This window comes from Pan paniscus, chromosome 23 (genome assembly GCF_029289425.2).
Source record: "Pan paniscus chromosome 23, NHGRI_mPanPan1-v2.0_pri, whole genome shotgun sequence".
In the NCBI taxonomy this organism is placed as follows: Eukaryota; Metazoa; Chordata; class Mammalia; order Primates; family Hominidae; genus Pan; species Pan paniscus.
The window spans coordinates 44,149,471-44,162,655 of record NC_085927.1 but is presented as its reverse complement, the minus strand read 5'-3'; the positions used below and the strand labels follow the sequence as shown (position 1 = coordinate 44,162,655).

Here is a 13,185-nt window from a genome sequence, read left to right as displayed (position 1 = left end):
TCTAGTTGTGCCTGCGTTCTAGTAAATCTTAAGCATACTGAGTATAGATAGAAATTCATCTGTCTCCTAGAAAAGAGGAAAAGATTCAAATTGTGTTTAATAAGAGTACTTGTCAATCAAATATTAAATAGAGATGAGGCACTGTGCTAGTCTCCACCAAGGACACAAGGACATAAGTACTGAGCTATTCAGGCTCTGCCCTCCCTCTAATTTGTGGTCAATTAATTTCTTCTGATAGGTCCATTCTATCAAACACCTGGAGACCAAATTTTTTTTTTCTTTGAGACTAAGTCTCTCTTGTCGCCCAGGCTGGAGTGCAATGGCACAATCTCAGCTCACTGCAACCTCCTGATCTCAGCTCACTGCAACCTCCTGATCTCAGCTCACTGCAACCTCTGCTTCCAAGGTTCAAGCAACTCTCCTGCCTTAGCCTCCTGGGTAGCTGGGATTACAGGTGCCTGCCACCACACCTGGCTAATTTTTGTATTTTTAGTAGAGACGGGGTTTCTCCATGTTGGCCAGGCTGGTCTGGAACTCCTGACCTCAGGCAATCTGCCCACCTCAGCCCCCCAAAGTGCTGGGATTACAGGCGTGAGCCACCGCACCAGGCTGAGACCAATTTTTACTCCCTTCCAAATCTATCCAGGCCCTGACTTCAGCTTTTATTCCCCTGGAATTGCAAGTATATTCTACCAGGGGGACACCAAATGCCACCCAAGATGAATGAAACAAAAGGGGATGGAGCCATGGGTGGGGCTGACAGGGCACCAGGGAGGTAAGGCAGCTGCCTTCTACCACCTGTGGTTGACATGTGGCCCTTGATAGATGAGCATTCAATGCAGTGAAGTCTTGTTTCTTGAAGTGTGTTGTCCACCAGTTGGTCCCAGCTCTTTGAACAAATTCCATGTGATACTCTCACTCTGTTTTTATGGTACCTGCCTCAATCAGACTCAAAGCAGTTGCACCCAATGTTTAAGGGCAAGTTCTCTGGAGTCACACAAACTGGGTTTCAATCACAGTTCTGTCAGTTTTCAGAAATATAATTTTGGATAAGCTACGACCTCTCTGATCCTCTCACTATACAAGGGTGATGATCACGGTCAGATGAGGCTGAGGCCAGTGAGGAGCCTAGCAAGCAAAATTTAAGGAGGTACTAACTCTCTAGGTTATATCAGTGCGGGGATTCCATGGGCACAACCCTGTAAAACAGTGCTTCCTTAAATTTAGCCCTAGGCATCACACTTGGCTCATTATATGAAGTAGAATTTAGCCTTATCATTCAACAATCAAGCCTCTACCTTATGTCTCAAATTTAAGAAGCAGATCTCAGTCATAACCCACCAAAGCTCACACATTTCCTGACTTAACCCCTCTCCTATCCCTGGGTAGACCTCATGGTGTAATGGAAAGAACCTGGAGTTGGAGGGAGGGAGGTCCACCTGGGAAAGCCTGAGCTGAAACAGAAAGTTTCTTGGTCTAAATACACCCTGTTGATACTAGTTAATGCTCAGATCACACAGATCATATGCCAGGGACTATTCTAAGTGCTTTATGTGAATTGACTCATTGAATCCTCACAGAAACTCTAAGAGGCAGGCATGGTTATTATGCCTGTCTGATCAATGAAGAGATGTAAGGCACATGGAGGTTAAATTTCTTGTCCAAGATGTTACAACTAGAGAGTTGTGGAGCCAGGACAGCCTGGAAGTCCAGCTTAAGAGACTGTCCTCATAATGATGATGCTTCACTGCTACTCAGATAGAAGTGTTAAGGGTAATGACAACAAAAATAAAAATGGGGATGTATTTTATTGCAATAAAAGATAATTCCAAGATGCCACAAAGAGTGAATTTAAAGACAAAGAGGTGGCCAGGCGTGGTGGCTCATGCCTGTAATCCCAGCACTTTGGGAGGCTGAGGCCGGCAGATCATGAGGTCAAGAGATCAAGACTAACCTGGCCCACATGGTGAAGCCCCATCTCTACCAAAACTACAAAAATTAGCTGGGTGTGGTGGCGCACGCCTGTAGTCCCAGCTACCTGGGAGGCCGAGGCAGGAGAATAGCTTGAACCTGGAAGGCAGAGGTTGCAGTGAGCCGAGATCATGCCAATGCACTCCAGCCATGGCGACAGAGACTCTGTCTCAAAAAAAAAAAAAAGATGAAGAGGTGATCAGGCATTGAGATAAATATCCAAATTGGTATTAGAACAAAAATTGGGCCTTAGGGGCTGGGACCAGTGTTTTGATACCCACCCAGGAGCAGGAACTGAGATCTCAGGCCTGCTTAAGGCAGAACCCTGGAACTACTCTCACTCCATAAAGTGCATAGCCTGACTTGTTGTTCTGTCCATGAGACAGCTGTTAGAAAAACAGCCCTGACTTTTATCTCCAGATGAAATAGATGACCAAAGAAATCTTTCTGACACAGAATTCATTAAAATTCTGAATAAAATATAAAAACTAAGGAAATCTCCAGAGGTTTGAAAGGAGGGAAAATATAGTTCAGAAGGAAAATTATTATTTTTTTCTAAGACTATCTACCAATTTCTGGGGACCTACAACTTAAGATTTAACAAACCATGCACCCGAAAGAATGGTAGACAAAACTTAGGACTTTCTCAGAGGGGACGTTGAATTAGGAACCCATAAGTTAAAAAAAGATCATCATAGTGATTTAGGAAAAATAAAATAAAACCATAAATCTTGCTTTTTTTCAGAAAGCAAGGTTGGAATGTTTGCTTTTTTCTGGATAAAGTAGATTAAGACCTCCCAAAGAATTTCTACCCACAAGCCCATCTGCACATAAGTTTGGGTCCAGAATTCACATATGATTATAATCCAAAAAAAATTCCAAACCAAAAATGTAGTTGAAAGTAGTCCAGTGTTTTAGTAGTGCAGAATATAAGTAAAATCCTCTTTTGAGGAATGTACTTTAACTCAGGTCTGTGAGGAATAACATTCCATGAAATATGTACTCACAGTAACAAATTACATAATGTATAGAAGCAAGTCACCATGATTAAGACTAAAAACAAGAATAACAACAAAACCCAGATTGCAGAACTGACTCATAAAGATGATCAGTCTTGGAATTAACATAGGCAAGAAAAAAAATTAGGATAGATAACATATTTAAAGAAATAAGCGTTGAAAGTATGAAAAAAGATATCCTCTTTCTCCCCAAAAGAAACTATCAAAATTGGTCAGAAAAAAATGGAAAAAATCAAATGGAACTTTTAGAAATAATAAATGAATAAATGAGAATTACAAACTATGAACAAATTAGAGGGCATGTTATATAGAGATGACGACAATCTTGATGAACTGGAAGATAGTTTTAATTAATTACCAAGATAGCAGTCAAGAAAGACAGAAAACAACAAATGTGAAAAAGAAGTCAGGAGTCATAAAGTGTAGAGCAAGATGGTCTAACAATAATTAATTGGTGTTCAAAAGGAGATAATGGAAAGACCAGAGAAAAGGAGATCATATTTTAAAAGGTCATTATCTGAAAAATTTTCAAAATCACTGAAAGGTATTACTTGGTAGGTACGGAATATAATAAATCTCAGAAATCAAAAATTCATATTACTGTCAAAAGGCCTGTAGACTGACTGCTGACTTCTCATCCCCAAAAATGGAGACAAGAAGACAACGGAATAGTAAGTACCAAAAAAAATTATCAATCTAGAATATATGTAATTCAAAGAAGCCATCTTTCAAGAACAAGGGTTAAATAATTTTTAAAGGAAAACAAAAAATAATAATATTTAGTGCCAAGAAACCAAAATTTGTACTTCAAAAAGAAGAAAAACAAGCTTCAAAAGAGGCAGGAGATTAAAGGAAGGATAGCAAGGGGAAAAAAGTAAATATGGATAAATATAAACAATCTTAGAATGTGGAAAGGAATAAAATTATGCCTTATTTGTGATGTTAAACAAGAACTAAAATAAACAGCATTTTAATCATTTGAGGGCAAGCAGCATAAAACATTCTATAGTTCTTTAATTGTGCAAGAAGATAAACTTTAGATTTGTTTAAAGTTAAATATACATGTTAAAACTTCCAGCATAACTGCTAGAAGAAGAGAAAGTAATACCTTTAATATTAGTCACCAGAAAAGTAGAATATGGTATATCTCGATTCACAGATGGCACAAAAGGAGATAAATTATAGACACAGAAATTTCAAACAAAAATAAAACACATTACCTTTACTTTCTTCTACTACTTGGAGAAAGAACAAGGAAACTTGTTGATCACCTGAGCTAGAGGAAGAGAAAGTCATCACTGAGTAGTTAGTGCTCTAATCCTGTGCCATGAAGCATGGAATCCAAATTAACACTGTCCATGTTGTTCAGGAACTCCAAACTAGAAAATGTGTGAAGAAGTTGGTCCAGACAGGTAAATTCAATAAGTCCTCCATACAGGCAAATGCTAAACTACTCAATAGGACGTCTCCATAAATCAGGACATATATAATAGAATTTACAAAGGAAAATAAGTGCCACTACAGATGAGCTTGTAGTAAAAAATTACAAACTTCGAAATGACTAAATTTCAGTGAGTGCTGTCAGACACAGCAAATGTTAGAGTCACACCCTGAGAACCATGAATAATAATAATAATAATTAACAGCACTATTTTGTAGATATGGTAACTCAGTGTCAGGGAAATTTATCTGTCTTTCTAGCCATCGGTATGTTACATTTTACCCAGCATTCTGACAAGTTTGGAGCCAAGGATAGATTGGGATGGGCTTTCAAGTTAAGTATGTTTAAAATATTCAAAGAGATGAGGGAAGAAAGAGAGTCAGTAATTTAATAGCACAGTGAAAAAAAAATACCAGCAGATTTGAGGAAGAACCAAATACAAATTGTGGCAATGAAACATATAGTAATAGAATAGATATATAGGCCAAATGGTAAATTTCTAACTAAATTTCAGTTATACCACCTATTAGCTATCCTTGGGTTAAGTAAGTTTATTTCTCTGGGCCTTAGTTTACACATTTATAAAATGGTCTCATAATATGTAGCTCATAAAGTTACTGTAGAATTTAAATGAATATGCAAAGACTGGCATATAGTTGGTCTTAACCTTGTTCCTTTTTCATACTTCTGCCTGGTGTTTTGTCTTGTTTAATAATTAATACTTGAATTTTCCACTACTAGACTGTAAGTTCTTTACAAGCAAGGTCTAGTACAAAGTTTGCATATAGAAGGTTCTGGATAAATACAATTTTATATGATAAAATATTATTAAACATACAGTATATAAGGAAAGTAAAATATATTTTAAAATAAAAATAAAGAGAAAATCCAGGTAGAAAATGAAATAAATCTAGGAGAAATGTCAGTATCCAAATACACTAACAAATTCTGAACAATTGTCCCAAATTTGGATTTACAGTTCCTGGAATTCAGCCATACCTAGGTAGATCCAGAGTCAACAAGCTTTTTCTGTCAAAGACCAGAGAGTAAATATTTTAGGCTTTGCAGGTAATATAGTCTCTGTTGCAACTACTCAATTCTGCCATTATAGTGCCAAAGCAGGCACAGACAATATGTAAATAAATAAGCATGGCTTTGTTCCAATAAAACTTTATTCATAAAAACAGGCTGCAGACTGGATTCAGCCCACAGGACTTAGTTCGTCCAATTCTAAGATAGGCTACATTTTCTCTATACTCTTTTGCCATTTAGTCCCCACTTTTATTAGTTCTTGTCACATGATATGGATATTAAAAATATATAATGGCCTCCACAATTAGATCATGAATTTCTCCAGATTAGGAACATGAATGATTCATTTTTGCAAACTTAGTAGTAGCAAGCAAAGGCTTGGCATGGAATAGGAAATTTAGAAATATTTGTTGTGGAAATGGATGCTTGAGGGGAGGGTCTAATTGAATCTCTACTGCTCTTAGTGACTTACTTGACAAATAGAATTTGACAGAAATGACATTGGGGAAGTTCTGAAGCTAGGACATAAGAAATCTTATAGCTTCTGCTTGGGTTTCTTGGAAACCCTGAGCAGCTATGTAAGAAGTCAGACTGCTCTGTGGAGAGGCCCTGAGACTACATGGAAAAGGAGAGTGCCTGACTAAGTCAAACCTTCCAGCCATCCCCATCAAGGCACCAGGCACGTGAACAAGCCATCTTGTACCCTGCAGCCCAGACCAGCCACCATGTGAATACCATGAGTGACTCAAGTTGATGCAGTATGGAGTAGAAGAATCATCCAGCTGAGCCCTGTCTCAATCCCTGACCAATGAAGTCATGAGATATCGTAAAATGGTAGTTAGTCTAGGCTACTACATCTTGGGGTACTTATATAGAATCAGATTACTGGAACATTTGGAGATATAAGCACACCATTGAGGTAAGCTCCATTCATGTTTCTGAGTACCACTGTCTAAGGGCGTTCTTCAGGCAGTACTCAGAGTTGTCCTGCCCTGCCTTTGTCTTTCTCAGAGGACTTCTGGCTGCTGTTCACCTTTGAAATTTGGGCTTCAGGACCTACACTAATCCCTACTGCTTCCCAAAGGTTTTGTGGACTCTCCCCAGGCCATGGTCAGCACTTTCTCCTCTGCATACCAATAGCATGTGTTTCCTGTACCATCCTTTGAAAATTCTGACATGACTGTTGCCTAAAATTATGTTTCAATCTTACCTGGGCTTTTACATTTTTCTGTTCCTGTATTTGCAGGAGATTGGGCTGTATGACATCTGAGCTCTCTTCTAGCTCAGCAATTCCAGGATTACATCTAAGATATGTGAGCACTTACTCTAATCAGATCTGAACTTCTTCTTTTTGGAGATTTTTCAGGAATAAGGCCTGGGACAATCATCTTTTTAAGAGAGTCTTTCTCAGTCACCCAGGCTGGAGTGCAGTGGCATGATCTCAGCTCACTGCAACCTCTGCCTCCCAGGTTCAAGTGATTCTCATGCCCCAGCCTCCCAAGTAGCTGAGACTATAGGCATGCACCACCACCATGCATAGCTAAGTTTTGTATTTTTAGCAGAGACAGGGTTTTCTCATGTTGGCCAGGCTGGTCTCAAATTTCTGGCCTCAACTGATCCACCCATCTTGGCCTCCCAAACTGCTGGGATTACAGGTATAAGCCACTGCGCCTGGCCTGTTCTGCCTTTATATGGGATGAGCATGAAAGCGGCCTTGCAGAAAGAAATACACATCTCAGACTCTGGAACCAAGCAGACAAAGCCTAGGTATTTCAAGGTGCTCTGAGGATCACTAGGGATGATCACTTGGAGATCTCCAGCACCTGGAGACCTTGGGAAGTGGAGGTCGTGCATAGCCTCTCCTATCAGACGAGGGGCCCTCAGGCCCAGCTCGCAGGTTGCTAGGCAACCTGGAGAGAGCTCAGCAGGGTCACTGGGTCATTCTTGTCTGCACAGGGACGAGAAGGATACGCCTCCTTTCCCTCTCATGTCCACCAAACCTTGGTCTCTTCTATTTTGCCCTATAGTCTAAAACAATCCTAAACCCCCGCCTTTGTGTTGTCAGGCCCCATCCCCCACCAGCTTTGCCCAATGGAGAACAAACATGCTCTGTGCCTCATCCATGCTGTCAAGAATTTCTTTTTCTCACACTCTGCATCCTTGAGCAGTCCTTCATGAAACCACAGCAGATGTTTCTCAGTCCTTTCATTTTCTTTTTTCAGAGGAATTGTAATCGGCTGCGCTTTAATTAGGATCTCCCCGAGGATACTTCGGCTTTCTTCCACACCCGGGAGTTTGCAGATTCCCTCTTAGTGCACCAGGCTGATTAGATTTCTTAATTCCCTAAAACATGCTGTCTCGAAGCCTAATACCCTTGTAGGGATGAGGTCTGTTTCTCTGCCTCTCCTCTCATTACAGTGCTAAATCCAGGCAGTGGTCTCCCTTACGGCACTTGCTTCTTCCCTGGCTCCGGACCCCTTTTTTGATGGGTAAGTGGTCTCTTAAAAGCAACCTCTCTTTGCATGAACAGCCTCACGGAAGCTGAAAAGTGCCCTCTGCACAGATTTTTAAAGTCCTCTCCTGGGCACTAGGTTGGCACCAGTCTCCTGAGTTGGATCTAAATTGGGGTGGATACCTAGCATAAGCCTTGTTCAGGTTTAGTTGTAGCTTCTCATTTATTCACAGTCAATTATTGCATGAATTTTTATTGTGCTACTGACATGTGCCATGGCGATATAATGGCTAACATGGTTCCTAATTTCATGGAAATGATAGAGATCAATAAGTGAAAAGATAATTGAATCCCATGTGATGCTGTGAAAGGTGCTTTGCACAAAGCACGACTCCTTGGCAGGTGTTTAAGTCTTTGAGGTACAGAGAAAGATTTATGGGAAAAGCAACGTCTAAATTGAGACTTGAATAGTAAGTAAGAGTTTTTGGAAGACTGAGAATGAGATGAGAAGGTATGGTAGAAGAGAGGAGAGCATTCTAGGCAAAGGGAAGACCCTAAGGCAAGAGACAGTGAGGCTTGTCCTGGGACCTGCAAAAAACTCTTTGTTGCTGGAGTGCAATGCAATGAGCAGGGAACTAGGGCTAGAGGGAGTGGAATGAGGAGTGTTGAGAGATGAAGATGGAAAGGTAGGCAGGTGCCAGAGCATGCAGGAACTTGTGAGTCTTGTGAAGTCATTTGTGCTGCATCAGGTAGAGGTGGGTACCCTCCCTTATTTCTTTAATAGTGTGGAGATTAGCACCTGGCACAGCCCAGGAATTGGGAAAGCCGCTGAGTACTCACACCGTAGTTAAGGCTGGTCCTGGCAGCAGATGCCTCTGAAACCTAAAACACACACCATCTCTGCTCTTTGAAGCCTGCAAACCTTCTGACAAAGAAGCTGCCTTGAAAGACAAAATGGGTCCAGCAGGGAATTAGAAAATATTTACAGACTCGGTGAACCAAGAGCTGGGTGTTCCGGGCTGTTGAAGAAAATGGAGTAATGGGATAGAAGCTGCTTTCAACTTCCTGCTGTAAGTATCACCACCACTACTTCCAAGCATGGTCCAATATCCACCCTAGGTGGATGCTATTGTTTTTTTGTTTGTTTGTTTTTGCTTTTTGTGTTTTGTGTTTTTTGAGATTCACCCTGTCGCCCAGGCTGGAGTGCAATGGCGCAATCTCGGCTCACTGAAACCTCCGCCTCCCGGATTCACATGATTCTCCTGCCTCAGCCTTCCGAGTAGCTGGGATTACAGGCACCCGCCACCACGCACAGCTAATTTTTGTATTTTTAGTAGAGATGGGGTTTCACCATGTTGGCCAGGCTGGTCTTGAACTCCTGACCTCATGATCCGCCCACCTCGGCCTCCCAAAGTGCTGGGATTACAGGCGTGAGCCAATGCACCCAGCCAGATGCTATTATTAATACGTGCCACAGATATATGGGTTGCCTTTTTTATTTTAGGAAGTTTTAAAAATCCACAGTTTGTCTCAAAATCTTTTCGGGCTAGAAACCAGAAGAATGGAAGAAGGAGGCAGAAAGGGCAGTTGTGTTTGTTATTTTTTGTGTGTCCATATTCAGGGTAAAGCAGAGGAATCAAGCTCTCCATTCCTTTCTAGGAGGACCCAAGGCCAGGAAAAAAGAAAATTTTTGGATATCAGAAATCAGAATAGGCCTGGAGTTGGGGAATAAATTAGGAAAGACACGGACTCAAGCAAAGGAAGACATCAGAAGTAGAGGTTGGCCAAAGGACAAAACTACAAAGCAGCAATTGCAGATTGAATCAAATCATCAGCTACTGGACATTACAACATTCACCATGGAGAGTAACAATAATATGCATTTATCAGAACTTCACTATGTGCCAGGCACAACATTTTATGGAAGATGAACAGGTAGATAGACAAACAGATATGAGTACATAGCTAGGTAAGTAGGTAGATAGGTAGCAGGATTCTCTGTCTCCCTGTTCCTTCTGGTAAGAAGATAAAAGCTAATGACTTCAAAAGCATAACTGTGCATTCAATACTCATAGAAAGGGTCTATGTGTGGTAGGAAAGAGACACAGGACAGGCATGCTTGTCAATTAAAAGATTACAGTAGTGTGGTAAACTAGCCTTATAAGCCTGGGTGAGGATTATTGGTGCAGTATTAACCCTCACCGGAATAGATACCCAGTTACGTTTTACTACTCCAGGCTGTTGAAGAAAACTGGAATAAAAAGTCAAGGCAGTGGCCAGATGCAGTGGCTTAAGCCTGTTATCCCAGCACTTGGGGAGGCCGAGGTGGGCAGATCAACAGAGATCACGAGTTTGAGACTAGCCTGGCCAACATGGTGAAACCCCACCTCTACTAAGAATACAAAAAATTAGCCAGACATTGTGGTGAGTGCCTGTAGTCCCAGCTACTCAGGAGGCTGAGGCAGGAGAATCACTTGAACCTGGGAGGCAGAGGTTGCAGTGAGCCGAGATCGCACCATTGCACTCCGGCCTGGGCAACAGAGCGAGACTCCGTCTCAAAAAAAAAAAAAAAATCAAGAAGGAACCCAAGGCAGATGGTTCTCAAGTCTTCCCCCCATGCCACTTCGCCTTTGCAGTTTTCCATCTCCCCTACCCAGCAACAGAAGCAGATGCAGGAATCCTGAGATACAAAAGGAGGCTGAAAACTCGATAATTGCTAGGGAATAATGATAGTCTAAGAAAGAAAGAGAGTAGGAGGGAAGGGGGCTTGGTGAGAAAGATAGGAGTCTGCTCCACATTCTTCCCTGGCTGGGAGATTGTCTGCAAGGGCACCTGGAGGCTGGCAGCTGGTACTATGAGCTGCTATTAAAGCCCTGTTATCCAGAATGATTACAAACAGCTAGTTGAAAAGATGGTTAGAGAAATCTTTTAAAAATGAAATATACATACCCTAAAGCTTTTGTTTCAAACTAAAACATATGACTGCATATTTGTTTGCCTTTTACCATAGGGCCCACACTGTTCTTTGAGCCAGGGCCTGCAAATTGGATATCCCGATCTTCTTTTATGAGCCTCCTTTACATTTCAATTCTAGTTTAAAATCTTTCAAAATGGGATGAGGATGTCAAGAAACACATGAAACAATCTGAGTGAACAATCACTTCCCATTTTACCGTTGTTTTCCAACTGCTTAGTATTACCTCACATACATCTGATGGCACAGCATTTTAAAATAACTTAGCTTTTTCAAGCTTCTCCAACTAATTTCACTTAGTTTCTTGGAGACACTGCTCTATTTCCGCGTACATGCACATTTTATCAACTTATATAATATCTAATTAGGTTAAAGTAACAAGAGTAGCAGGATATCAAATAGGACTTTCACTGTTAACCCAGAATTAGCTACTAAAACTCAAAGCAAATGGCAAAGTAGCCTCTAGTCACCCACATTCTAAAGGAAAATGAGAGTATTAGGAGGCCACACACACCCCCTTCAGGGTATCAAGGGGAGGCTAAAACCCCCAAACCTTCATTCTACATAAGTAGATGAATGACTGGAGGAAGAGATGGAATTCTAGGATATCAGCAGGACAATGGCATGTGTGTGGGTCTATGTATTCCCTTCCTCCCCACAATGGGAGCAGAAGAGTCACTCCTCATTTCACAACATGAAAGGAAGACTCTTAGGCATCGCCAGTAGAGACTGGGGGCACATGCAATGATGATAGTCTAGCACTTTGTTCTTTGGTTGGAGGATGGCTGGACATCATACTTTCTGATCTGCCCCTGCTCCATGCCTATTTGAGCAGAGGGAGAACAACATTTGGAGAAATGCCAGGGCAATGAGGAGGAACCAGCAGGAAAAGGTGCATTCCCACAGTTGAGGATGATGAGCCTCTGTGGGTTTGTGGACACTAAAGACTGCAGCCAGGAGCTTGGGACCAGAGCTGGTTACTGGTGAGGGGTCATCCTTAGCAAAAGTCTACAAGCTGGAATATGGGCTATGAGCTGAGGGACGCCTATCTTGGACCTATGCATGTACCTCTGTAGCGAGTCCACATGGAAGTGCCTACCACACAAAGGGCATCTCTGGGAATCAGTGATGGACACTTGGCCTGTAGCATGATTCATTTTTCCCCTTTTCCAGCTTGTACCCCTAGAGTTAAAAAGAACAGATGTTGTAATCATTGTGAAGAGGAAAGGAAGTACTTTTAGAAACTGTCTGTAAAACACATATAAATATATAGACACCTAACAGTAAAAATAATGATAGCAAATCTTTCTATGGCACCTAATAGGCACTATTCTAAACACTTTACCTATGTTAATTCATTTCTAAATATTGATGCTTATATTGATATTTAGGAATATATAAGAACATACATAGACATATGTGTGCCTTTTAGCCTATAAAAATGAAACTTATTTATTCAAAAGTGGGCACACAAAGCACTGTTAGTTGCTTACTCAGCAGCCCCCTCCACCATTCCTTTTTTTCTAACAGAACTCAATTTTATTCTGGGTAGCCACATGCCCATCCCCAAGTGATGAATCATGATTGTTCTTCTCTTTGCCATATGACCCTGTTTTTGAAATAGGTGAAAAGTTTTCAGAAAAGTTTTGCTTTCCTGATTAAAGGGACGGATTGCTGGAGCTCTTCCTTCCTCCTTCTTTCCCCTTGGACACAGATGTGGCATCTGGAGCTTCAGCAACCATTTTGCATTTATTAGGTAATAAGTATGAATAGGCAAAGCAAGCCTGCTAAGGATAGTAGAACAGAAAGATTAAAAGACGCATAGTCTTTGACTGTATTACACAGCAGCTGAACCAACAACACACTTCTAAATGGGAAGGGCAGAAAGTGGGTATTGTTTAAACCTGGGTTACGTTTCATGTTATTCACAAATAAAACATTCATAATTAATAATATTCATCCCCAAATAGACATATACCTAAATTACAATATAAAATAGATTTAATAGATTTTAAAGCCCCTCTATTTTATTTAGTTGTATATTTAAGTGTATTATATCAGTGATCCAATGTAAGTGGACAGAACTGTGTCAATTGCAGTGGCGGGCACCTGTAAGTCCCAGCTACTTGGGAGGCTGAGGCAGGAGACTGGCATGAACCCGGGAGGCAGAGCTCGTAGTGAGCCAAGATTGTACCACTGCACCCCAGCCTGGGCAACAGAGCGAGACCCCATCTCAAAAAAAAAAAAAAAAGAAGGCCTTTTCAGAATAGTTGAAATGAATTCTTAAGAGTAATAT

The 13,185-nt window shown here is 41.1% G+C and overlaps 2 long non-coding RNA genes across 3 annotated transcripts in view; one reads left to right on the top strand and one right to left on the bottom strand.

The window, feature by feature from the left end:
- Positions 1-7,562: 7,562 nt before the first annotated feature.
- The window catches only part of LOC117977452 (uncharacterized), a 40,886-nt gene continuing 35,263 nt past the window's right edge, over positions 7,563-13,185 (top strand). For both annotated transcript variants that reach the window (XR_004668610.3, XR_008622626.2), the window contains exons 1-2: positions 7,563-7,952; positions 8,829-8,985. This is a non-coding gene — a long non-coding RNA (uncharacterized LOC117977452). The remainder of the gene's footprint in view (positions 7,953-8,828; positions 8,986-13,185) is intronic.
- LOC130541146 (uncharacterized) overlaps positions 9,399-13,185 on the bottom strand; it is a 36,727-nt gene continuing 32,940 nt past the window's right edge. Inside the window, exon 3 of the long non-coding RNA XR_008955190.2 lies at positions 9,399-12,071. This is a non-coding gene — a long non-coding RNA (uncharacterized LOC130541146). The remainder of the gene's footprint in view (positions 12,072-13,185) is intronic.